The sequence below is a fragment of the Lemur catta genome, chromosome 4, assembly GCF_020740605.2.
Source record: "Lemur catta isolate mLemCat1 chromosome 4, mLemCat1.pri, whole genome shotgun sequence".
In the NCBI taxonomy this organism is placed as follows: Eukaryota; Metazoa; Chordata; class Mammalia; order Primates; family Lemuridae; genus Lemur; species Lemur catta.
In genome coordinates, this window is record NC_059131.1 from 72,787,427 (window position 1) to 72,812,609 (window position 25,183).

General features: G+C 48.7%; 1 protein-coding gene across 3 annotated transcripts in view; it reads right to left on the bottom strand.

Annotated features, from left to right (window-relative positions):
- Nucleotides 1-25,183, bottom strand: part of CRACDL (CRACD like) — a 122,922-nt gene that overhangs the window by 85,110 nt on the left and 12,629 nt on the right. Inside the window, exon 1 of one of the 3 annotated variants that reach the window (XM_045550204.1) lies at nucleotides 18,186-18,338. The exons of the other annotated variants lie outside the window; for them this stretch is intronic. The gene's annotated coding sequence lies outside the window, so the exon portion shown is untranslated. Of the gene's footprint in view, nucleotides 1-18,185; nucleotides 18,339-25,183 lie in introns of those variants that run through there. 3 annotated transcript variants of the gene reach the window in all.

The following is a 25,183-nucleotide window of genomic DNA, read 5'->3' on the forward strand; positions in this document are numbered from 1 at the left end:
CAGAAAAACACACAAACTATGATTTTATTTTTGCATAAAAAGTGAACTCCAATATGCATATATACATATATGTAAATGTAACCAGTTATAGACCCAACTAGACTTCTTAGAGTGAAAACAGAAACCCACTGCACCTTCTTCATACTCTTACTAAACTTGCTGTGTGGATCTGCTCCTGCCTCCAGAGATCTCAGCCATAGCTTTTCTGGTCTGAGACCTGGTCCTGGCCCCCCACTGCCAGCTCACAAACCCTCTGGCCCTCTGGCTGAATCCCTTGTCCACCCCTGGCAGGAGTATTGCCAGTCCTAAGAGGCCTTTCCCAGGGCCGCCCCCAATCTCCAGGCACACCAGGGTAAGGGGACACAGGGCAGGAAACAGGCTCCCTGTACATTCTCTCCACCTAAGATTGCACCTCCTCAGCAGGCTGGAGTAGCTAGAGCCGATCTGCCTTCACCACACCGTGAAACTTGGGGGCACCCGGCACCACAAAATTGTCCTCAGTCAAGAGTGCAGAAGCAGCCCTATTTTCATGTCCTGTTGTGTAAATGTGTAAAAAAGATCTGGAAGGATGCATAATGGCTTTATCTCTGGGGTAGAGATTATAACTTTTTACTTCTGTTGCTTCTATAGTATTTTTTTTCCAGTAACTCCTGTTATTAAAAGAAAATTAAAAAGAAAAAAAGTCTCCTGAATCTATTTCTGTCCTCCTCATTTTGAACAGATTGTCTTTTCCCAAGGAAACCCATGTCGTCCAGGGTAACCCAGTCAAGGCTCTGAATCGGCAAATACTTAGGATCACCTGAACTCCCATGGACTGCACACTGGAGTCACCTGAGTGCCAACGCCCAGAGAATCTGACTGAATCAGCTGGGGATGGGCTTGGGCATCAGGCTGTGCTAAAGCTCCCCAGGTGACTGCTATGGGCAGCCAAGGTTGAGAAACAATGGCCTTGCTCCTCTCAACAGGGCCCCACCTGCGCTTAGCACCCCACTCCTCTTTCTCACTCAGTGGAGCTGCCTGTTACATGTTCCAATCAGCAGTACTTCTGCTCTAACTTTGATTCAAGACACTGTGTTTTCCAAGTGCAAAGCTACCTTGTTACATGTAGGGGGGAGGGAAAGCAGAGTGGGAAGAGGGAAGCAGCAGAGAACACCCCTCCCATCACATCTCCATAAAGGACCTGGCTCCAGAACCACTCCGCAGGAGAGTGATAGCTCATGAGAGGCCACAGTGGGAAGTGTTTCAACGCTAATTAGAGCAGAGAAGCACAACACAACCACAGCCCATGAAAGCAGCACGAAGGTGCGAGAGATGCTGGGCTGAGTGGCCACGTAAAATAGCCACAGGTGTGATCTCTCATGAGCTGGGACAGAAAAGACTTGGGGCTACCTGCAGTCACCCCCAAAGGGGTGTGTGGTGGGCCCTCGTGGCCCAGCTTTGGTGAGTGGGCAGCAATCTGCATAGTGTGAGAAGGGAGGTAAATCTACATATTATGAGAAAATAGGCAAAGAAAGGTTTGGGGGAAGGAGCTCTGTGAAACTGTCTCCAACAGCCTCGACTCCAGCCTCTGTCCTCTCCCTTGATGGATCTAGAGTTCATGCCACAGGGCTTAACACAATTAACTATTATTCAAATGTTTCAGCAGTTATGATCTCCCTAGCCAGAATATCATCAGCACCTGCACCTAGATGTCACTCATTAAACTCCTGGTGGTCGCTGGCCCTGGGATTTTACAGATGCCTCTGTCCATTCATCAAAAAATCTGTCCTCAGCACCTTCTAGCTATAGGCACCGTGCCAGGTGCCCAGGACACATTAGTGAGAACAGACAAGGGTTCTGCCTGCAAAGATCTTACAGCCTAGATCTGGGAGCAATTACGACACAGTGTGGCAGGTGCCAGGGGAGAGGAATCAGTGGCTTTGAGAGCAGGAAGGAAGGACGCTTAGCCCAGAAGAAAGTGAGAGCTAGGCTGAGGCTGGATGGGTGAACAGAAAGTCTGTCTCATAAATACTGTGTGGTGGCAGCAAGGAGTGGGAGGCAAGATTCCAAGTATAGGGAAGAGTATATGCAGAGGCTAAGAGGCAAGAGAGGATGGAACCTGCTCAAGGCACTGTAAGAAGTTCAGTATCACTGAGGTTTTGAGTGTTGGACTAGGGTGGAGAAGGGAACTAAGCTAGATAAGTAGTAGATGATTCAAGAATAGTAAGCCACGTTAAGATGCTTGGACTCTATTTTAAATGTAATGAGAGCATGGAAAATTTTCAGCTGGAGGATCACATGATCAAATTTAAGTGTTAAGAAGACCCCCTTGGTTACAGGGCTGCTATGGTCTGAATGTTTGTGTCCCCCCAACATTCCTATGTTGAAATCTTAATCCCCAAGGTGATGGCATGAGGAGGTGGGGCCTTTGGGAAGTGATTAGGTTGTGGGGGTGGAGCCTCATGATGGGATTAGTGTCTTTATAAAAGAGACCCCAGAAAGCCCTCTCACTCCTGCCATGTGAGCACAAAGCAAGAAGATGCCACCTATGAACCAGAATGTGGGCCCTCACCAGCACCCGAGTCTGCCAGTGCTTTGGTCTAGGACTGCCCCATCTCCAGAACTGTGAGAAACAAATTTCTGCTGTTTAGAAGCCACCCAGTCTGTGGAAGTCTGTGGAAGCTCAAACAAATTAAGCCAAGGGCAGCACCAGGGATGGAGGGCTGTGGCGGGAGGGCTGGGTGATGGCAGGGGACAGGCAGGAGGGGGCCACCTTGAGGACAGAATGCACAGGACGTGGTGCCTGAAGTAGGGCTGGGAAGTGAGGAGGAGGGGGGCAAGGATGGACCCAGGTTTCCAATGGGGGTAGGTGAGCAGATGCTGCAGTCCCTCACCAAGAGGCACGGCTGTGCTGGGAGGGAAACAAAGACGCGTTCATAGCTTTGGACACGTGCATGACTTCAGACAAGAAAATATTGCAAAGGAAGAAATCAAGAGCTGAAAAGGAATAATTGTTCTAAACTCATCAATCTCATATAAACAAACACATTCACATGAAATTCATATAAACACTCACGAAAGGAGATGAATCCAAAAAAACCCCACCCAAACCTGCACCCTCCATGCACCTTAAGGGGCAGGCTGGAGCAGAGGTACAAACTCCACAACCTTTTATGCAGCAGAGGAAACCAGATCGGGACCTTGAGTGAGTCCTGACAACTGTCGCCGGCAGAAAGCTTGATGCTCATGACATGAAGTGAGCCCCGGGCTGGGGATGTATCTGAACCCCAGCATAGAGGGGGTGCTTCCAGGGGAGGGGAGGAGCCTGAGCCTGTTGTCAGTGACCAAACCAGTCAGGCATTCCTCACCCCTCTGCTATTATTTTATGTTATTTTTAAATGATCACACTGTAAATCTGACTTGGTTTGGGTGTACAGGTCCACGAGTTTTGACATATGTGTAGAGCCATGTAGCCACCACCACAGTCAGGATACAGAGCTGTCCCATCACCCTCCAAAAAATCCTCCCCTGTGCTACGCCTTTATAATCTCTCTCTCTCTCTTTCTCTCTCTCTCACACACACACACACACACACACACACACACACACACACACACACACACACACACCAGAAATCACTGATCTGTTCTCCATCACTATCATTCTGTCTTTTTGAGAATGTCACAAAAATGGAACCGTCCAGTATGTAACATTTTGAGACTGGCTTCTCTCATGCAGTGTGACACTTCTGAGATTTCATCCAAGCTGTTGCATGTATCAGTGGTTTGTTCCTTTCACCCTTCTGGTATTAAACTTGAAAGTGCTGACAGCATTGCTTAAATGCATGGATGCCAAAGAAATTGTCTCCCTGTCACAGGTTCCCTGATCGCAGCAAACCAAATTCATAACATGGAATATGCAGAAAACCAGTGACTTATGTATGTGGGAACAGATTAGTAAAACATTAAAGCCTTGAAGCTTTTGTGGGATATAACCTTTTTAATTCCTAAAGTAGGGATGTTCCATGTAATCCAACGAAGAGAAAAAGTAACCCTTATTTTCATTATTTACAAACCTAACTTGGGATATATAGTCAAGACTTAGTTATTGTTTTTCCTGCCCTTCCCACACAATAAGAGGGGACTAGGGGTGCATCTCAATCATGTATTCAGTATTCACATAATTCTGAGCTAGAAGGCAACTCTGGATGTCACCCTCATTTGACAAGTCATCCAGCAAACATTTACTGAGTGCCTGGATGTGCACAGCACAGTACTGAGAACAGAGACAGGCGGTGCATCCTCCACCCTCCAGGGAGACAGTCCCAGATGATCCAGGGCCATGGAGCCCACTGTGAGGTTGCCAGCAGCTGGCACTTTGCTTAGGTTCCACAAAATCACGGTGTTCCCCAAGATTTCACCATCAGTAGATTGGATCAGGGAGCCTTGAAGCCTGCTGAGCAGTGGGGGAAGCTGAGACAGGATTTATAGTTTGTCACATATAATCCACAACAGTGAATTCATAGATAACTAATCAAGAGTTGACTGTATTAGGCTTTAGCCACTATAAAGACCAAGATACAAGGCCAGACACAGTGGCTCACGCCTGTAATCCCACAGCCAAGGTGGGAGAAATGCTGGAGGCCAGGAGTTTGAGACCAGCCTGGGCAACATAGTGATACCCTGTCTCTAAAAATAAAATAAAATAAAAAATACAAAGATTATGGAATCAGCTGAAAGAAAATTCTCTGTTGGTCACTTGGCTGGTATGTGAGCGAGCGGGAGCCCAGCACGAGGCTGGCCACTGGACCGTGCAAAATGGGGAGACCAGATCTCTTAACCTCAAGACATTAATCCTTTTAAAAAGGTACAAATACGTAATAAGCACCTAAGTATGACCAAGAGTCTTCATACAGCCTTGTAGTTAATGGGAGAGACAGATGTAAGTTAAACAAGTCTAGGCAAGAAAGGAAAAAAAAGTCCTTATGGCAGAACAGGGACAGGTGCCAACTGGACATTCAGTGGCTGAGATCCCTGGGACCACAGGGATCCGTGGAAGGCCTGGGACCACAGCCAGGCCCTGAAGGACAGCTAGGGAATGGCCAGGTGAGGAACAGGGGTCAGGGGTGGCCCTGCAGGCAGGAGGCAGTGCCCGAGCATGGGCCAGTGGCAGAGCTAGATGTGGTCAGCAGATGCCGTGGCCCAGTGGACTGGCGTGAAAAACACTTGTCTACAGAGGAAACGAGAGAGAAGCGCTAAAAGGCCAGGGTAGGCCTGACAGTGGAAGGCTTAAGGGCATGGCCACGGAGGGCGGGTGGACTGAGCTGGCGGGAGGGGTGCCCTGCTGCTGTACCCCCTTGTCCCAACAGATGGAGGAGGGCAGGCCTCCCGGGGGAACCAAGCACACTCCTTCCAACCCAAAAATGATGCAAGGGCCTGAGCCTAGCCAGGGAGCGAGCTGAGCCCTCCACCCCACTGCCTTGTTGGGCAGAGCAAACCAGCCACAGGAAACAATTAGAGACTCAGGTGTGGCTTCGGGGATGGGGCCTTGCCTGTGAAGGAGAAGGTCACCTGGCTCCACCCTCCGTGACGGTGGCAGGGGTGAGAGAGTTCAAGTTCCAGAGAAAGGAGGAACGACCCCCTCTCCTCACTTAAGACAGGAAGTATTTCAACAAGTAATGGGGTTGGGGTTCCAGGGTTTGGGCTTTAAAAGCACGTGGCTTTCCAGTCCCAAGCTTCCATCTTGGTTCTGTTACTTAGAGCAACGTGACCTTGGACAGGTTCTGTAATTCCTCTCATCTGTGAAAAGGGACCTATCCCTCTTTGCAGGGTTCTTGAGAATTAAATGCTGATATGCTGGCATAGGTCTGGCCATAGAGAAGGCTCAATAAACAGTGACAATTTTGACCATGATGAGGCCCGTGAAACTCTGCCACAGCAGGAAAGTTGCCAACACTGCACAACAGGACTTCTGGTTTTGGTTTCCACCAAAGGTCTGCCTTTGCTTGGGACAACCCTGACCCTATATATACAGAACACAGGGCCGGGCACAAGCACAGTCCCAGGAGTCCCTCGCTTCAGAGCTCAGAGTCCTGAAGGGCCATCCTGGGTGGTCAGCCTGTGTGGCCTGAGGGTCGTGGCCTGCAGATGGGGGGGGTGGCGAAGGCTGATGTCACAGTATCTTATCCTCGATGTGCATCTGGGCATGACATGGCCACACAGGAAGCTGTCACATCAGAATACATACAGGGCTCGTAATTCTCCAGGAATCCTCTGCCTTCTTAAAGTCCTGACACAACAGAGGCACAGTCTAGGGTCTCCAGCTTACAGTTAGGACTAGGGCCTCTTTACTAAAGTCCAGAATCTGGGGCCAGAATGGGCAAAATTGGGTAAACTCCAACTGGGTGTGCATCATATGACTCAGTGCCAGCAAATATTAATGACAGTTTGCTGGTAACACACCACACAAGTCAGATCAAACACAGCCCCTCCTCGCAAGGAGCTCGCAAGCTGGGTGAGGGGTGCGACGTGAGCATAGAGCAGTGAGGAACGACTGAGGGCACAGTGCTGCATGGCTGGACACTGGCTGAGAACGTGGGACAGAGATGGAAGAGCCCCTACGTGAGGACAGTCAGGAAAGGCCATTCTCCAACATGAAAAGTTCCAAAGACCTGCAAATGGAAACCTAGCTATTTGGAGGCTCACCTGTCCCAAAATGTGACTTGGAAACAGTGTGCAAATGAGATTCAGATGTCAATCCCTATGGCACAAGGGAAGAATGTCATCAATGAAAGGACACAGGGGTGGGCCCGCCTCTCTCAGGTGCTGCCAGCCCTGTGGTGATGGGGTCTCCATCAACCACACCTGCTCCGGCCTGCAGGGCCCAGAGTCAGGTCCAGGGAGAAGGCAGGTGATGACGCTGCCCCTTGGCCAGGGCAAAATCCCTTCCGAACTAAGACAGGTTCAAGACCTTTCATTTGAGGACTCCAACAAAGCCCAGGAAATGATCTTATGAATATTAAGTGGGCTCCCTGAGTGTGCAGGTACCAAGATCTCCTGGGGTGCAGGTGTTCTGGTCTTCCCAGCAGATGCATCCCCCATCCTAGATTCCCAAACCAGGCTGCAGGCTTTCAAAGCAGTTTTGAATGGGCTTGGGTGAGGGTCGCTGGTTACTGCCAGGGCCTGATCACCCCTTGAGTTGGAGGGAAAGGTCTACAGGACTGAAGGTCCTGCACTAGCTAGGGGACTCCTCCCCAGGCAGAAGCACCTGAGAAGGCCAGCTCTAGGGACTTGCCATGGTCCAGCATCCCTGAACTCTGGAGCCCTGAGTCACTTCTCATCTCCGGGGTCAGTATTCCAGGCTCGGTAGTCCCTTCTTCATCGAGAGGACACATTCTGGCCCCCAGGTCATCTCTCCAAGGCAAGCAAACGATACCCAGCAAACATGCCCCCAAGTTTATGAGATCTACTTAGGAAAATGTACTAAGTGTCCTAGTATCTACAGCCAGCTTGTACCACTCTTGCCTAGGAAGCTTGGTGTTATGAGATGACAACACTCTTCTCCTTGGGGTGCACCCCAGAGCTGCACTGGCACAGTCCCCCACATCACACGGAGGTACAGGGAGATGCGAACTCACATGATTTGAACGCTGACTCCCCTTGCCGTAGGGCTGGGGCCAGCCTCTCTCCCTCAGGAGACCGGATCTCAATGGTGCGGAGCCCTGCGGCTTCTCATGAACTGGCAGAGCCAGCAGCTTGATCGAAACAGCCTGAAGCCACAAGGAGCTCACGCCTGGCCTCAGCTTTCCTGCACAGACTCAACACAAGGATCACACCGCGTGGGCTCACTGCTCAGCCCCGACAGCACGGGACCACAATCGGATGGGCTGAGGATCAGCTGTCGGAAACCCGCCAAATGCCTGGCTTCAAGAAACATCACTGGTAAGAATTTCTTGATCTTAAAACCCATTTTGTTTCCCCCCTACTCTTAAAAACCTCATCTAGAAAAAAAATAAAGGGGTCCTCTTATAATTTCTCAGCGAGGTGTAAGAGTGGACATCATGTTCCAGTCCGTTAAGTAATTCCACCGGTGGGAAGCAGCCACATCTCTGCGGGCACATGGAGGAGACAGATGCTTTAAACTACTGCAAACACTTAAATCAAGGAATGGATTTTGTTTTTCCTAAAGCACCAATATTCCAATGATGAAAACCACTTGCATTCTGATAAGCCCCAAATGCTGAGAACACACTAAACATTCTTAACATGCCTCGCCCTTTAATTGCCTATCAAGTCGGTCTTAGTAATAATTTTAAGTTCAGATGTGTCACTACATTATGAAGAAAAAGCACTCTTTCCAGCATTATCCTTCAACACGCACATGCACGTGCACACATACACGCAAACACACAAGTGTGATCCTGTGATTCAGAAAGGCTGCAAAAAAAAAAAAAAAAACAAAGCCTGCTGCAGTCAGAAGTTTTGCTTTCCTGAACCTCAATCCAGGTGACACTCCCTTGTCTAATCTCTGGCATGTCGCCTAGCCACTCAGTGCCCAGAGAGGCATCTGCAAAACAGAGGGCTGCAGCTCATGTAAGAGAGCCCTGAGCCACTTTCATCCCAGGTGTCATTGATACTCGGAGCTCCTGTCAGCCTCAAACGCTGTGAGGACAAGGTAAAATGATCCCCAGAGAGTTACAGAAACAGAGGGAACACTGAGATACAAGACACTGAATGCAAAACAGTGTGAGTCGAGGTGCCCACTTCCCACGCACCCTCCACTGAGTTCACTGTAACCCCCTTTCCTGCCTTTAGGTCCACCCTCATTTGTCCTTTCCTTGGGAACAAATCTCCAGGAAACCTCCCCACTGCAGTCCTTATGGTGCCACAGTTGCCATACAATTCTCTTTGTCCCAGTCACCCACCCCTGGTGACTTGTTCAACACAGAAAGTCTCTTGGTGGGAGCCCTCCGAAAGAGCACTTGCCTTGGAGCTCTGAGACCCGGATCCTTGATCCCGATGTGCCACCTAATATGGGAATGACCTTGGGAAATCCACGGGATCATTCTTGGCCTGTGTCTTCATCTGAGCAGATGAAGAGGACATTTTTTTCTTATCCATATCAAAATTTTTAATTGAAAATTTTCTTTCACTGTAAAATTACACAGATTTTCTAAAAAGGAAAAAAAAAAGGCAAACCCAAAAGCCTACCACATCAAGTACTTCAACTTTAGTATGTTTTCCCCCAGACGTTGTTCCTGTTGGCACTGTATTTTATTTTCAATTATGCATGAAGCAAATATTTTTCACTACTACTAAGTTCCAGGCACCGCACTAGGCACCGAAGATCCAGCAATAGTCAACAATGAAAAATAAAGTCCTTGTTCTCACGTTTAAGGGTGGAGAGAGAGAATAAACAAACTGATATTCAATGTGTCAGGCAGTAGTGAGGGCTCGAAATTAAAGCAGAGTAAGGGGAGATGCTATTTCATATAAGTGAGCGGGAGGACCTTCTCTGAGGAGGTGACAGTTGAGTAGAGGCCTGAATGAAGTGGGGTGAGCTCTGGAGGTGAGTGGGGAAGAGCATGCAGGCAGTGCAGGGAGCAGAGCTGAGGGAGACTGGAGAGCGATCAGAGACATGCTGGATGCTGCGGGGCGAGGAGGGCTAACAGTGAGGAGGGCTTTACAGCTCCTGGATGAGACTTTGGATTTTATTCTGAGTGATATAAAACGCCATCAGAAAGTTCTGAGCAGAAGGCTGGCACAATGTGACTTATATTTTAATTTCCTTTTCTAATTACTCTTGCTAGGATATAAAATACAATTAATTTTTGTATATTGACCATATATCCTATGCCCTTTCTAAATTCACTTATTAGATCTAGTAGCAGTTTTGTAGATTAGTTAGAATTATGTCTTTTGCAAATAAACATCATTTCATTCCTTCCTTTCCAGCCCTATGCTTTTCATTTCTTTTTGTTATTTATAATGATTTTAGGTCTGGGTTTCTGGAAGATGAACTTGAACAGGGTATGGAATTTTTTCCTCCTATTCCTAGATTGCTAAGAGTTTTTCATCATAAATAAGCTGTCAATTCTGTCTAAAGCTTTCTTCTGCATCTACTGAACAGATCATATAATCTTCATTTTTACTCAATTAATCACATTAATGGACTTTCACATGTCAAGCCAACCTTGCATTCCTGAGATAAACCCCAATTGGTCATGAGGTATGATCCTTTTTATGTACTGCTATATTCAACGTGCAAGGATTTTGCTGCTTTTTTGCATCCCTATGCTCATGAGGAATATTGGTCTGTAATTTCTTTTCCTGTTTTAAAAATTGTGGTTAAGCTGGCCTCATAAAATTATTTGAGAAGTGTTTCTTCCTCCTCTGAAAGATTTTGTGCAAGATTGGTGCTATCTCTTTTTTTAAATGTTTTCCAAAATTCACTAGTGAAGGCATTTGGGCCTGGAGTTTTATTTGTGGAAGTTTTTAATTATAAATTTGATTTTTTTAAAAAAAATCCAGGAAAGCACTTTGCAAATGATATTGTGCCATGCAAACAATGGGTGCCTTAAGATCACCTCTCCAAGTATGCCTGTGCATTTTAAAAATGCATTTAAAAGTTCATTTAAAAAAATAAAATTTAGGGCTACTCATATTTTCACTTCCTTCTTGTGTCAATTTTATTAGTCTTTCAAGGAATTTACCTGTTTCATCTAATTTGTTGAATTTATTGACAAAGTTGTTAATATCCCATTATTATCCTCTTAATATGTGTAAGATGTGTATTCATATGTCCTATTTCATTCTTGATATAGCAGGTCCTCATTTAACATTGTGGATAGGTTCTTGGAAACTGTGACTTCAAGCAAAATGACATATAACAAAACCAATTTTTTTCTCATCAATGTTATAAAGAAACAATGCCATTGAAGGAAATGACATTATTCCAGAACTCTGGGGAGGCTGAGGCAGGTGGATCATTTGAGCTCAGGAGTTCGAGACCAGCCTGAGCAAGAGTGAGACCCTGTCTCTACTAAAAAAATAGAAAGCAATTAGCTGGAAAACTAAAAATATATAGAAAAAATTAGCTGGGCATGGTGGCACATGCCTGTAGTCCCAGCTGTTTGGGAGGCTGAGGCAGGAGGATCACTTGAGCCCCGGAGTTTGAGGTTGCTGTGAGCTAGGCTGATGCCAGGGCACTCTAGCCTGGGCAACAGAGTGAGACTCTGTCTCAAAAAAAAAAAAAAAAAGAACTTTGTATGCACTGCACTTCAAGTCACAGTTTCCAAAAACCTATCAATAATGTTAGGCAAGGACTGATTGTACTGGCAATTTGATTTCTTTTCTTTTTTCTTGATTAGTCTTCATAGTGGTTTATCAATGTTAAAGATCTTTTTTAAAGAACCAACATTTGTTTTTGTTGACTTTTCTCTATTGCTTGTCTGCATACTTTCACTTACCCACCCTCTGTCCTCTGTCATACATTTTATTGCTGCATATATTAGAAACTCCACAATAAATTGCTATTATTTTTGCTTTAACCCATCAATTGTCTTTTAAAGAAAATTTTAAAGGAGAAAACAAATTCTTTTCTATTTACCACAATATTTCCCTTTTCTGGCACTTTTCATTCCTACCTATGGCTCGATATTCTCTCTGGTGGCATTGCCCTTCAGCCTAAAGACTTTTCTTACTGCAGGTCTATAGGAAACAATTTCCATCATCTTTTTTAATCTGAAAATTTCTTTCTTTATTTCACATTTATTTTTGAAAGATATTTTTTCCAGAACTTTAAATGACATTATCCAATTGTCTTCTGGTTTGTATATCCTTATTTTTGTTCCCCTATATGTAATGTGCCTTCTTTGGCTGCTTTCATACATTATTTTTATCTCTGGTTTTCAGCAATTTCATTCTGGTATGTCTAGGCGTGGTTTCCTTTGACTTTACCCTGCTTGGGGTCCCTTGAAATTCTAAAATCTTCAGGCTGAGATTTTTTTTCATCAAATTTGGAGAAATTTCCTCAAATGTTTTTCTGCCCCAATCTCTTTCTCTTGTCTCATAGAATTCCAATTATACATATGTTAGACTACTTGATAATTATCTCTCATGTGCCACAGTTCATTTCTTTTCAGTTTCTTCACTCTGTGATTCAGTTTGAATGGTTTCTACCAATGTGTCTTCAAGTCCACTGACATTTTCTTCCACCAGTATCCAAACTGCTCTTAGATCCATCCAGTGAATTTTTCATTTCAGACACTGTATTTTCTAGTTCTAGAATGTCCATTTGGTTGTTCCTTAATTTCTGTTTTTCTGCTAAATTCCTACCCATTTACTCATTATGTTTGTATGAGTTGGTATCTATTGACCTTTTTCTCTTTGCTACTGATCACCTTGTCCCACATGTCTGGTGATTTTTTTATTGTATGCTGGATATGACAGATAACACTTTATTTGAAGAGTGTTGAGTTTTACTCTGGCAATTAGTGGATTGGCAGAGTATCTTCATCCTAACAAAGCTTGTTTTTAGGTTTTGTTATGAAGAGTCTAGTGTGGACCTTAGTCTAGGCTAGAGTATTCCTATTCCTAAGGTATGACCCTCCTGTAATTCACCTGAGTGAATGCACAAGGTGTTCAGTCAGGTCTCCTCACTGCAGGAGAGTAGAACTCTAAGTCTCCCAGCACTATGTGACTGTGTATCCTCCATACTCTTTGTTCAGCTCACTACCCTCCCCCACCACCCTGCTCAGTAATCATTCTCTGCCAAGCCTTGGTCTTGCCCTGTGTAATGCAGCTTAATATTTGGGCAAGACTCTAGGGGACCACTTTGAAGACTTCTCAAGTCCCTTCTCTGCTCAGAACCCTCCTCTCCAATACCCTGCCCCATAAATCCAGCTGCTTCTGCATCCCCAAGTCTGATCTCTGTTTCTGCTGCTCGGCTCTCCAGTGGCCTCTGCTTCCCTGTACCTTGTTTTTGAAGGCACTTCCAGACAGACAGCCAGGGTCAACGTGGAGCTCACCTCACATGCTTCTGACTGGATCGGAGATCTGCACTGAGTGTTGTTCCATTCTTGTAAACAGTTGCTTCATACATTTTGTCCAATATCATAATTGATTATTAAAGAACAATAAATATAATATTTATTACTCCATCATGTCTGGGATTGGAAGCCTGATTACATTTTAAAAGGTGACTCTGGCTGCTGTGTACAAGAGACTGAAAAAGAAACGACATATCCTAAGACCACATGGAAAACAGTGATGAGGAATTTTTCTTGAAGCAGAAAATGCTAATGCCTTGACACCTGTTAAACACCTGTGCAAATCTCACAAGGCATCCAGAGTAAAGGTGTACCTTCAGATAAACTCATGGGAACATGAGGCCAGTGCCCATCTCTGATGCCAGGTAGAAACGCAGTTCTGAAGGCTGGACCTCTCATGGTTTTTTTGGTCGAGCTCGGCCACAGCTGTAGCAGCAGCTAAAAATCCCAGGAAACTCCTTCCATGCTCAAAACAGTAAGCAGTGGACTGACGGGCTGTCTCATTTGGGAAACTAGCTACAAGGGCAGAAGAGTCCAAATGTGTGGCCTGGAGAGCTCTGAGGTCACCCTCAGGTAGCAGGTCTCTTCTACACAATTTCAAGTCCTCAGCTGTGGGGCAAGAATGGCTCACTCACTGTCCCTCCTACAAATGCAGTTCCAAGCCAACCCTCCTACCAAAGTTATTTTCCTGGCAAACGCCTGGGCCTGGCACTGCAAGGAGTCTGGGCTGGGGAGAGGCCAGGTCCTTCCCAGCCACACAGCTAGATGGCTCCACAGTTCTCCCATCCCACAGCCCGTGGGTAGCTTGTCAACTTAACAGCTTGGAAGTGAGCAGAAAGATTTTATCAGCATAAAGAAAAACCCAAAGCCAAACTCACTCTGTCACTGTGAATGCTATCAGGCAGATAAATACCTGAAAGGGCCATCCCCTCCCTTCCCTGGTACAAGCTGCCACTTGCCCTGGACAACAGACCAAGGCTCGGGTTTCTAGCGCGGTTTGCAGGCCAATGACCTTCCCCTCTCTGGTGCTGCCCCTATCAGTGGTGCAAAAACATTCAGAATCTATGAAAGGCTGGGCCCACACCTGAAAAGAGGACCAAATGTCACAATTTCCATGAAAAGTCCATATGTACAGAAATGAATTTCATTAATACCTCACCTATTTTCTCTCAGCCTGGACTGTGCCCCTGTATTTATTTGTATAACTAGCCAGAATAATCCCAACGGTTCAGGGGTCTACACACAGAAAAAGCCCACTGCCCTAAACCTGTCCTGCCCAACCGTACATTTGAAAGCTTCATGCAAACATTAAGAGTACAGACTGTATAAACGTGTCCTGATTTTAAGCCTCACAGTGAATCAGCATCTCAGAAGCTCCTGGGAGGTGTCTCCAGGGAAGATTCAGAAAAAATTGGCAGAAACCTGTCAAGCGATTTCTATGTAAGGCTTCTGTGCACACCATGAAATTCACGAACCCTGGGTAGCAACTGCAGATTCTTAAGTTTCCCTTATGATATTTGCATATCACAGGGATTAGATTCCCTATGCTTCTCATGGGGTACTTATTTGTTCATAAAATTATTCTTTATTTTGGTTCAATTTTCTTCTGATTTATATGTAACAGCTGTAACTTATAAGAAGGGGTGGGCAGGTACAGAGAAACGCCTGTTCCCCGTCTGAGACAGCAGTCATGAGGATTAGATAAAGGATCTGATCCCAGAGGAGGTTCTCAAAGTTTCCGTGTCATCTGGACCTAAGCAACGGCCATCAGACCACTGTTCATGAAATCTGCAAGTGTAAACAAACTGAGCTGTCAGGCTGCAGGGTAAGAGCAAACACTGGCTGGGTAAATGGCACTTCCTCCCTCCAGCACATTCCTGCTGCCAGCCTGCCAGCTCTAAGGCCCACTGAAACCTGATGCCCTGACTGGGGGCCTCCCCAGGGAACGGGGCCTGGCACCGAACGCTCCATCTGTGAGCACGTCCCAAGCCACCTGGCCTCTTTGCTCTTTAACCCCAGTTCCCTTTCAGCCAGGAGAATCCTGTTCCTGCACCACCTGTGAACTCACAGAGCCGGTCCCGAGGTGCACAGCCCATCAGCGGGAGTGGCAAAAGGCCAGCGATGTGGCAACAGAAGCCAACAACAAAAGGAACGGGTAGCACGGCTCGGGCAGCTTTTGAAAAGGGGAAATTTAATTCTGAAAAATGAAACTGCTGCATTTTGCCAGATTCTCAACCCTCCAGCTTAATACAACATCGTGAGCAAGTCTCCTCATTGTGTCACTTTGTCTCCTGAGTCCCACTCAAGGGAATTCTACTCCTTCTCCTCTAACATGGTGCCACTTCCCACCTCGGCCCCGTCCCCTCCTCCAGCTGCTCCTACCTGCGGGAAGCAGATTTCAGAGACCCCTTGCCAAGGGGACTGTGGGCTGGGCCCCGCACTCAGGCAGGACACCTCACGTCCCCTTCAAGAACAGCAGACTGCAGCATCTTTGAACATGTAGTTTGAGACATTCCTTGTTTCCCAAATCACTGTTCCGAGGACCCACCAGAACCAGCGTCAGCTCTGCTCACAATGACAACCGTTTCCCCCAAAACACGGAGCACCCTTGAAGCCAGAAGGGTCAGAGTCAGGTGTTCCCTCCCTCCCACAGTCACCTGCCGCCAGAATGTGGGTTCTGGAGTCCACCAGGCCTGGTCCATTCACCTGTTTGGTGACCTCAGTGAGAGTGAGGGTCTTCCCCGACTAGGCCTGTTTCCTTTTCTGCTAAGTGGAGCCAGTAACTGTCCCTGCTCTCACAGGTCGACAGGTGGATTGAATGAGCTGATGGAAATGAAGTGTTCAGCTCGAGGTTGCAGAGAATTACCTCTCAGTAAAAGAGGGGCAGTCTAGGACTCAGGTTCCAATGACCTTGCTGCGCACAGAGAATTAAAAAATCTAAGATACGTTTTATTTTTGCAGAAAGGTTGAGAATTGTAGGTAGTAAGTCCTGGGGGACAACGCCAGGCAGCAGGTGAGCAGCAGGCACCTGGCAAGGAGCTGAATTAAAGGGCGGGAAACCTCCCACACTCACGACTCTGTTCCCAACACAGGCACGTCCCTTCCGCTTTCGGGGCCTCAGGTACGTCATCCCTGAAAGGGACATACTAATTCCGGCCCTGACCCCTCACAGTAGACAGGGCTCAAGTAAGACTGCTGGGGGCACTCTGTGCCTTGAAGAGATCTCGATGGGAGGGTCTCTTCAGACTTGTGGGACCCTTTGCACAAATGCCCCTGGGGCCTGGCCCAGCCACCAGCAGAGGCTGTGGGAAGGGTGGGAGCCCAGAGCACTCAGGGAGGGGCCTCCACAGGCAAAGCGTTACATCAGGCCCTGAAGGGACAAGGCTGATGGAAGCGAGTAGTCCCCGCTCTCGGACTGTCACATCTGAGAATTTCCCGCTTTGTGTGCTAGGTTCAGGTGTTCTCCAAAACCCCGTTCCTTTAACTCTCCACGTCCCAGGATCAATGAGAGGGACCAGATCTAAACTGGGGGCTCCAGTGCCAGGGCAGGAAGGGAAGGCACCTGCAGGAACAGGACGGTGGGTAGCATGCTCGGCCACACTCTGGAGCCAGCCCGCCGAAGCCACCTGAACCCAAACACTAGTGGCCAAGCCCAGGCCATGACTTAAATTACCCAGCTGAGCCTCAAAGCTGGGCCACCCTGAGAACCTTCGGACACTTTGTTTTCTTCCCCAGACTGTTCTAGTCACATAAGGAAACCCACAGAAACCCCAAGCACACCAATCACTCTGCTCTGCGTGCAATTCACGTGGCAACGGAGAAACCACAACATCGTGCGCCCATACTGCATACCAAAACCTTTAAAAATGTTTTCTTCTAGAACAATGCTGACATGCTTGTGATTAAGTATTTTGCTGTTCCATCTTGCTGACTCAGCTGATGGCGACACAAGTGCCTGGCCCCTCCCCACCACGGGAGGCATGAAGCCCACCCTCGTGTTTTGCCCCAGTGAGCAGCACAGTGACAGGTGTTGCTTTCCTGTTTTCTCTGGTGACAACCACCAGCGTCCTGGGCAACATACCTGTGCCAGAGATTGGGGCTAGGAGAAAAAGGCAGAAGAGAGAACAAAACATTTTGCAATTTATGAAAGCACCCGTGCTAACAATTCAATGCCAAAAGAGTAAAAGAACGCCAGACAGGAGGGGGTGTTGTCTGGTACTGGCCCAGCTGTGGTCCAGTGTGGCTGTGCCTGCCTGGGTGTGCTGTGGGCGGGTCAAGGCACTGAGCTGGCTGTCCCTGTCCAGGTGTGAATGGTGAGCACCGTGATGCCCACACCTGTCTGCCACTCTGTCCCCAGGCATGACCCGGCCATGCCCATCTGACACCACGTGTGTCTCTGTCACACGGGGGTCACGCCAGCTGTGGCCTCGCAAGGCCTGCTTCCTTGACGCTGGGCTCATCTCCAATCAGGCTTGTGCCAGGCACGAAGCAGCCTTCCCCAAACACCCTGAGGCCTGTGATGGCTCCTGAGAGCAGACCCCCCGTCTGGCACGGCCTCCCCCTCCCTGCTGCAGCCCTGCTGAAACGCAGCTGAGCTAATTCTGGGCTCCCTGCCACCCGCACAAGCCCACGCTGCACTTGCTCTGACTCACCACGGAGGCGCCCAGAGGCGGGGAGTGGAAGGAAGGCTGCGGGGCACCCGCTGGGCACCTGCCACCGGCCGGGGCTCTGTCCTCGGCCTGACGGTGGAATCCAGGGGCAGATCTGGGGCCTCCAACCACCTACACCCCATCACACTGGTAGGAGCAGAGCCCACATTTTCAACTCAGTGAATTCCCTGAGACATCCAGCCACATACTCACAGCACACAATCACAGAGTTAAAGTCTAGAATTAAAAATTAAACTTGTGCGACTACCACCAAGACCTATTTCAACACATAGAAAATTCTTACAATATCACCAGATTTCTTGAACATAAAAAGCATTAGATCAGGGGAAAAAAAAGGTGGGGGAGATTATTTGCTTCTAGAAGTCCAATTCAACCTCATTCAAAAACCAAACACCTGTTGTGTATCTTCCTCTGCATGTCCCCAAAGTGCAGGCCCCACCCTCAAGAAACCCCAGTCTATGGAGGAGGCAGACATTTCTGTTACCCACCTGTAAAGGATGTCTGTCTACAGCAAGCAAGCAACAGCCACTTCTGCCCAGGACATGGTGGGATGTGGGCAGTCGGCCAGGTGGCCTGTGGGCAGAGGGGACACAGGAGTGAGGCCTGTGGCGTATCAAAGCTGGACCCTGCTGGGAGTGTGCGCAGGGTTAGAGGTGGTCAGACCGTGAAGGGCCCATGGTGCCATCTAAGGAGAAAGGACTGGAGGGTGCAGGTGGACGGCCACACGGCCAGGCTGACGGACCCTCACCAGCTGGTCCCTTAGTCACTGAGGACTGCATCTCCCATCCAGAGGGCAGGTCTGGGCATCCAAGGAGTCATGGAAAGTGCAGTTGTCAGAAGCGGAAAGCCCTAACAAATGTATGCACTAGGGCAAGTGACTTATACACTCCAAGCTCCCACAATAATTAGAATGAACAATCAGGTGCTACCTACCTTGCAGGGCTGTTTGCAGGATGCAATGAGCTAAGCTACGTGGAAGCCTTTGGCAACGCACCTGGCCTGTGGCAGGTGATCCTGTGGCAACCCAGTAGGACACGACGGGAGAACATAAGGTTGGCTCAAACCCCAACGCCATTTACCATAGCTACACCTGGGGGAAGGTCCTCAAAGCCTCCCAGCCGAGCCCCTGCTTCCTCCCCCACCAGACCCAGCACAGTGCAGCACAACAGCCTGGTGACAAGCTGAGACAACACTTCTGTGGTGCAGGCTTTTGTCATCATCTGGCCAGCGAGGGGCTGCCACGTGCCCATATGCCCCCCTCATGCCCAGGAGTCAGGAATCCCAGTTAGGAGCCAGGCCAGGGGAGGACACAGGAGCCCAAGGGCCCGGGTGACTATGCTGGTGAAATTCCTCACCTTGGAGGTAACAGTCCCTCCTCCCGCCTCCTCCAGCACCAGGCAGCAGCCCGGCCTCCTCCGACAGCAGCACCGGCATTTACTGGAGTCGGCCTCCACACCGCCACCCCGCCTGGCCCCAAGCATCATGGAGCAGGTTTCCAGGGAGAAGGAGACGTCACACCCACATGTAGCCTGGACGCCACGGTGAATTAACATGTGTAATTGCAGACGCAGGAAGGGGCCCCCCTGAGAAGCCCCACAGGGCGCTGCCCACCCCCGCCCCCAGCCAAGGAGTAGCCCCTCCCGCCAGCTCAGTTCCTGGGCTCTGCCCTCTGCCTGCGCCCTCTGGCCTCCATGCAGGTGGCTTCCCCGGGCTGCAGCCTCGGGTTACATAAGCTGGGTCCTGTCACCATGATGGGGGCTCTAAGGTTACATGGCTGGACACGGGCCAGGCCAGCTTACTGCTTGTTTCCATCCTCGTGGAGGGAGGCTTTTTTAAAAATAGGAGCCCCTGCCAGGCAGAGAGGGACCCTGCCCTCTGTTTCTCTGCAGCCCCCACCTGCCTCACGGACAGCCGGCTGGCCAGCTCAGGGAGCCACACAACCAGAGCCCTCCCCACCAACAGGCCCCTCCCTTCGTGCCCTGCTGAAACATAAGGCCCGCGGACAGAGGCCTGAGGCCCTCCAGGGGGAGGTGCCAGGCAACCAGCCTGCCTTCCCCCTGTGCCCATTTAGGCAGCATCATCCCGGGACTCCAGGAAGGGAAGGCTGCTCCCAGGGCAGGGCCCTGGCCCCCGGGGGCAGTGTCTGCAGTTGGCAAGTGCCTAGCAGGCGAAGGGGTACAGTCCAGGGGCCCCTCCTGGGCCCAGAAGACCCAGGCCCTTGGTGTTGCCCCCTGTCCACAGTCACAGGTCTCTGCCAGAGGGAGTGGTTTTGGTGAAGGGGCTGGCACGGGGAGCTCAGGGTAGAGAAATAAAGAGAGAAGGGATGTCGGCTAGGATGGGCGTGTCCATTTACTGGCCTGACCCAGGGACTGGGACCAATTTGTGCTTGGAGTGATAAGGCAAGGCAGAAAACGACATCATGTGCCAGACCATGGGAGACTCAGGCCCAGGTACAAGGGGGTACAGAGTGCTAGAGAGGCGCCACCCCTGGCTACCCCTTTCTGCACAGAAGCAGCAGTTGCTAAGTCCTTCCTTTGGCCCCTGGCGGCAGTGCCTGGGAGGCAGCCAGAGCAGACATCATGGGGGACTGACTCCTCAGTACGTGGGAGGCATGTCCTGGGACCCCCAGAGATGATGATGGGGTGATGCATGGGGCAGGGAGCTTACCACGGGGACCATGGGGGCCAGGGACACCCAGGGATTGGTGGGCATATGACTCCCTCTGGAGACCTGGGTGTGCCTGGAGCCCTGGAGTTGCTGCCTGGGCTTGTGCTCATTAGGAGACAGATGAAACCTCATGAACATCACTGACAGCAGAACAGGAGGGCCATCTGCTCTGCCCAGGGGAAGGTGGGAGCCACAGGGTGGTGGGGATTGGGGGGCTGCACGGGGCAGGTGAAGAGGGACCACTCTGCAGAGAGGGTGGGCTGGGGTGGGGTGGGGAAGAGCCGTCAGACACACACAGGCGCCAGGCAAGGGTGCAAGTGATAGGTGGAAGTCAGTCAACGTCACTTTGTGACCAGAGGACAAGCTCTTTCAACACAGCTTTCTCCCACTCTCCGACTGAGGCAGAGCACAGGGCAAAGCTTCAAAATGCCTATGCACCAGCACTAAATCTCCTTGGCAGCAAAATCAAAACTCTGACCATAAGGACACACTTTATATTCAGCTCAAGTGTTCAAAGGTGTGGCCAGGCCTTGTGTTTGGCAAACGACAGCGTGCAGGCTCTGGACGCAGCAGGCTGCTGCCCACAGGGTCACTGTATCAGGCCTGGAGAACTGCCCCGCACACCCAGAGATGGCAGATGGCACAGATCCACTCCAGGCCCCTGGCCACTCTCCTGGTACCCTTAGAAAAAACTAGGGACTTTCCTAATTATAAAGTAATTCATTGGATTAAAAAAAAAAAAAAAAACCCTGTGCTACATCCACATAGTGGAATACTACTCAGCAATAGAAAGGAATAAACAACTGACACATGCAACCACATGGATGAATCACACACAAAAAAATAATTATGGGCCGAAAGAAGCCAAAAAGAGTACATACTGCAGGATTCCATTTATAAAAAATTCTAGGAAATGCTGCAAATTCAATAATAGTGACAGAGTGTGGGTCATCGGTTGCCCTTTAGGGGACTGGGGAGGGGAGGGGTGGAGGTAGAGACTAGGAGGGGTGCAAGGAACTTCTGGGGTGATAGGTACATGCACTATTGTCATTGTACTCAAAACTTATCCATTTGTGCACTTTACATGTGTACAGATTATATGTCAACTATGCCTCAGTAAAGTTTTTTTTAATAAATAATCCATGCTTATTATAAAAAATACAGAAACATATGAAATCTCCCATAATTCTGTCAGAGCTAACCAGAAATAACATTTTGATATGTTACCTTCCAATCTTTTCCCTGTACCCACACATAAATATCAATTTGTTTTTATATAGAATACAACCCCTCTTTTAAAAAGTTTTATATCCTGAATTTCTCTTTCTTATTTTTAACATTAAAAGTTCTATATCCTGGCCAGGTGAGGTGGCTCATGCCTGTAATCCTAGCACTCTGTGAGGCCGAGACGGGAGGATCGGAGTTCGAGACCAGCCTGAGCAAGAGACCCCGTCTCTACCAAAAATAGAAAAAGTTAGCCAGATGCGGTGCTATGCGCCTGTAGTCCCAGCTACTCAGAAGGCTGAGGCAGGAGGATCACTTGAGCCTGTGAGTTTGAGGTTGCTGTGAGCTAGGCTGATGCTGAGACACTCTGGCCCACGCAACAGAGCGAGACTGCCTCAAAAAATAAAAAATAAAAAGTTCTATATCCTGAGTTTTGCCCCTCTCCAATCCGTCATGCACATGGGGAACAGAGGGTGAAGACAGCAGCTCCCTGGGGAAGAGACGAGTGGCCAGGAGAGGGGTGAGTGCCTGCAGAAAAGCCTGCCCGGAGGGGCCAAGGACACAGGGCAGGGCCTGCCCAGGGTCAGTACCCTTCCATTGGTATGGTTCATCCAAACCAACTCTTTCTCCAAATGGAACCTAATTAGCAGTGGTCTACACCCAGTACCTGCTCAATCAAATTTGCAAAAGGGAATCTGAACAAAATGGAGCCAAGCCTTTCTCTAACACATCCAGAATCTTCTGTCCCGTCTTTGCACTGGCCCCCACCTCATTCCCATGGGCTCTCTTCCCCTCCGGCTCCGGCCCACCAGCCTTCCTGCCTTCTCCATTTAGCCTTAGATCATGAAGTTCCCTCGCTCCCTTGTGACTAAGCATCCTTCAGAAATGTTCCAAGGGCTCGACTGCACTCTGGCAGACAAATGACTCATTCGCCATTACTGGATGTTCAAACTGCTTCCAAATTTTCACCTTCATAAATAACATTGTGATGAACATCCTTGCACAGGAACTTTTGACTGCAGATTCAATTGTTTCCTTGGGATACATTCCTAGAAACAGAAAACCCAGGATAAAGAGAGGAATTCTTTTAAAGGTTTTGAGACATACTGCCAAACTCCTTGGCAGAAAGCTTGTATCTTCCACTCCCAACCCACGTGAGAGTCCTTGCCATACACCTTCACGTGCACTGAGGACCCTCATTCACAAAAACAAAAACAAAGCACATCAAAAATTTGCTAATTTGATAGCAAAAAATAGTATCTTATTTTAACATGTACCTTATTTGATTAATGTAAGATTGACTTTCTTTCTCACATTGACTACTTTTTATATTTCTCCTTTTGTGAACTAATCCATATCCCTAATCCACTGTTTTATTGGGAAGTTCATTCATAATAAGAGTTGTTCACATCGATTATTAGCATTGTTTATGTGATACAGTATTTGTCATATATGTCGCAGGCATGTCTTCTATCTCCGGGACATGTGTAGAAAGATGTTTCTCATCCCATAATTGCTTACTTGTTTAGAAATAATTTAGCACTGTAATGATTCATTTTTACGTTTAAATCATTAATTCACATGGAATATATTTTGGGGTTTGATATGAGTGAGGGATCTGATGGTTTCCCAAGTGGTTAAATATTAACTAAATCTATTAAATTCTATTTTCTAGACTTTCTAGTCTGTTCCATGGACATGCCGTCTATTCTCATTCTAATATCAAAATGTTTAAATTATTGTAAATTTACAATATGTTTTAATAACTGGTAGGTTATCCACCCAGATTCTGGCTGGGGCTTCCACTAAGCCATAAATTAATTTGGAAACAATTGAAATACTTAAGATATTGATCCCTCCCTTGCTGGAACATGCCAAACATCCTGATTTATATGACTGCTCTTTTGTGTCCCCACTACAATTTTGTCATGTTCTTCATACAGGTTCTACACATTTCCCATGAGTGCCATTCCTAGGTATTCCATCTTTGATTCTATCAGGAGTAGAATCACTTCTCTGTCACATTTCCTGACTTTCTTGCAGGCAGAGGACTCCACCGTGCACACTTTTTGTGTGTAGGCGCTGTCTCTGCAGCTCCCACCAAGCTGGGTGTAGCTGGTTCCAAAGCCCTAACTGAGCAGTCACCCTGCAGGCCCCCAGGGCCATCGCCACTGAGGGGTGCTGGCACTTTCCTCCAGGACGCAGAACCGCCCCAGTTTGGCTACAGCCTACTCTGAAACCACACATCCCTCCCATCCCATCAAACAAGCCCCTCCTGTGCACACTGGACTCTTCCTCCAATTGGAAAAAGGTTTGCCTCTTGCGCAGCAGCACTTATTTTAATCTATTTTAAGATAAGAGTTAGCCACTACCAGGTGATGCTGTGAAGGCTCGGCCCACCCTAAGCCATCCTGCATCAAATCACAGCGCTGTGCACTCGGCCGCAGCAACTGCGTGTTGACAAACTGGCAACGTGCACCCTGGGTGGGAAGGAGCTGCTCCTCCCGGCTCATCCTGTGAGCCAAAAGGAAGGACTCCAGGAAGACGGGAGGCTGAGGACAAAGGAGTGTTTATGCCTCTGCAGAGCGGATGGGGGTGCAGGGGTGGCAGCCAGCCCGGCCCAGCCAGCCCGGCCCAGCCCGTACTTCCAGAATCTCCCTGACAAGGTCTCAGGCTCCCTTCCCCCTTGGGAAGGTGGGAACCCCATTCTTGGAAATAGAGTCTGTCGAACCATGGCCCCGACACGCTCAGGCCAAGGCTAAGTTCTCAGCCCCAGCCACACAGCAGATTCACCTGCAAAGTGTGTTAAACACCAGAAGGTCCCACCCAGCCCTCCTGAGTCAGCCTGGCGGGGTGAGGCCGGGCCAGCCTGCTGCCCAGGTGAGCACACCTCCATCTCCCTGACCCTCCCTGAGTGCTCAATGCTGACAGGCAAAGAAGGAAACCAACATTGGGCAGTGCCTAGAGGCCGGGCCCTGGGCTAGGAAGACACTTGACACCTATCATGGAATTCCTTCAGCACACCTGTGTGAATTATGGCCCCACTTACGGGTGAGGAAACACTGTCAAAGATTTAAGCCTCATCCCCAGAGGGACCAGGCTGGGACTAGGACCTCGCAGCCCGCCCCCAACACCCAGTATTTGAGAAATCCATCCTTTTTCTGGTTTAGCTGAAACTCCGAAGGTCCTGAAATTCCCAAGTATCCATCTCTCAGTGAGCCACAAGCCCAAGGCATGCAAGCACATGGTCCGGAACCTGCAGAAACAGGTGCTGTTTGCTTTCACTAGACGGGCTCTGGCCGAGGTGGAGTCTTTCCACGTCCCCATGGCACCTCCTGCCCTATGCTGCACATGTGCATTGCTAAACCAAGCCTCCAGGCAAGCCCCTCCTGCACCTCTGTGGTCACTCTGCTCAGGCAGTTCCCCAGGTCACAGGAACCCCCTGTCACACTCCCACGCAGGGCCACATTATGACTTCTTCATCCCCATGCACTTCTGCCCTTGTGTACCTTCCTCCATCAAAAAAAAAAAAAAAAAATTACAAAAGTGTATTTTACTACTGCATGGGTACAAAGATGATTATATATTCATATTA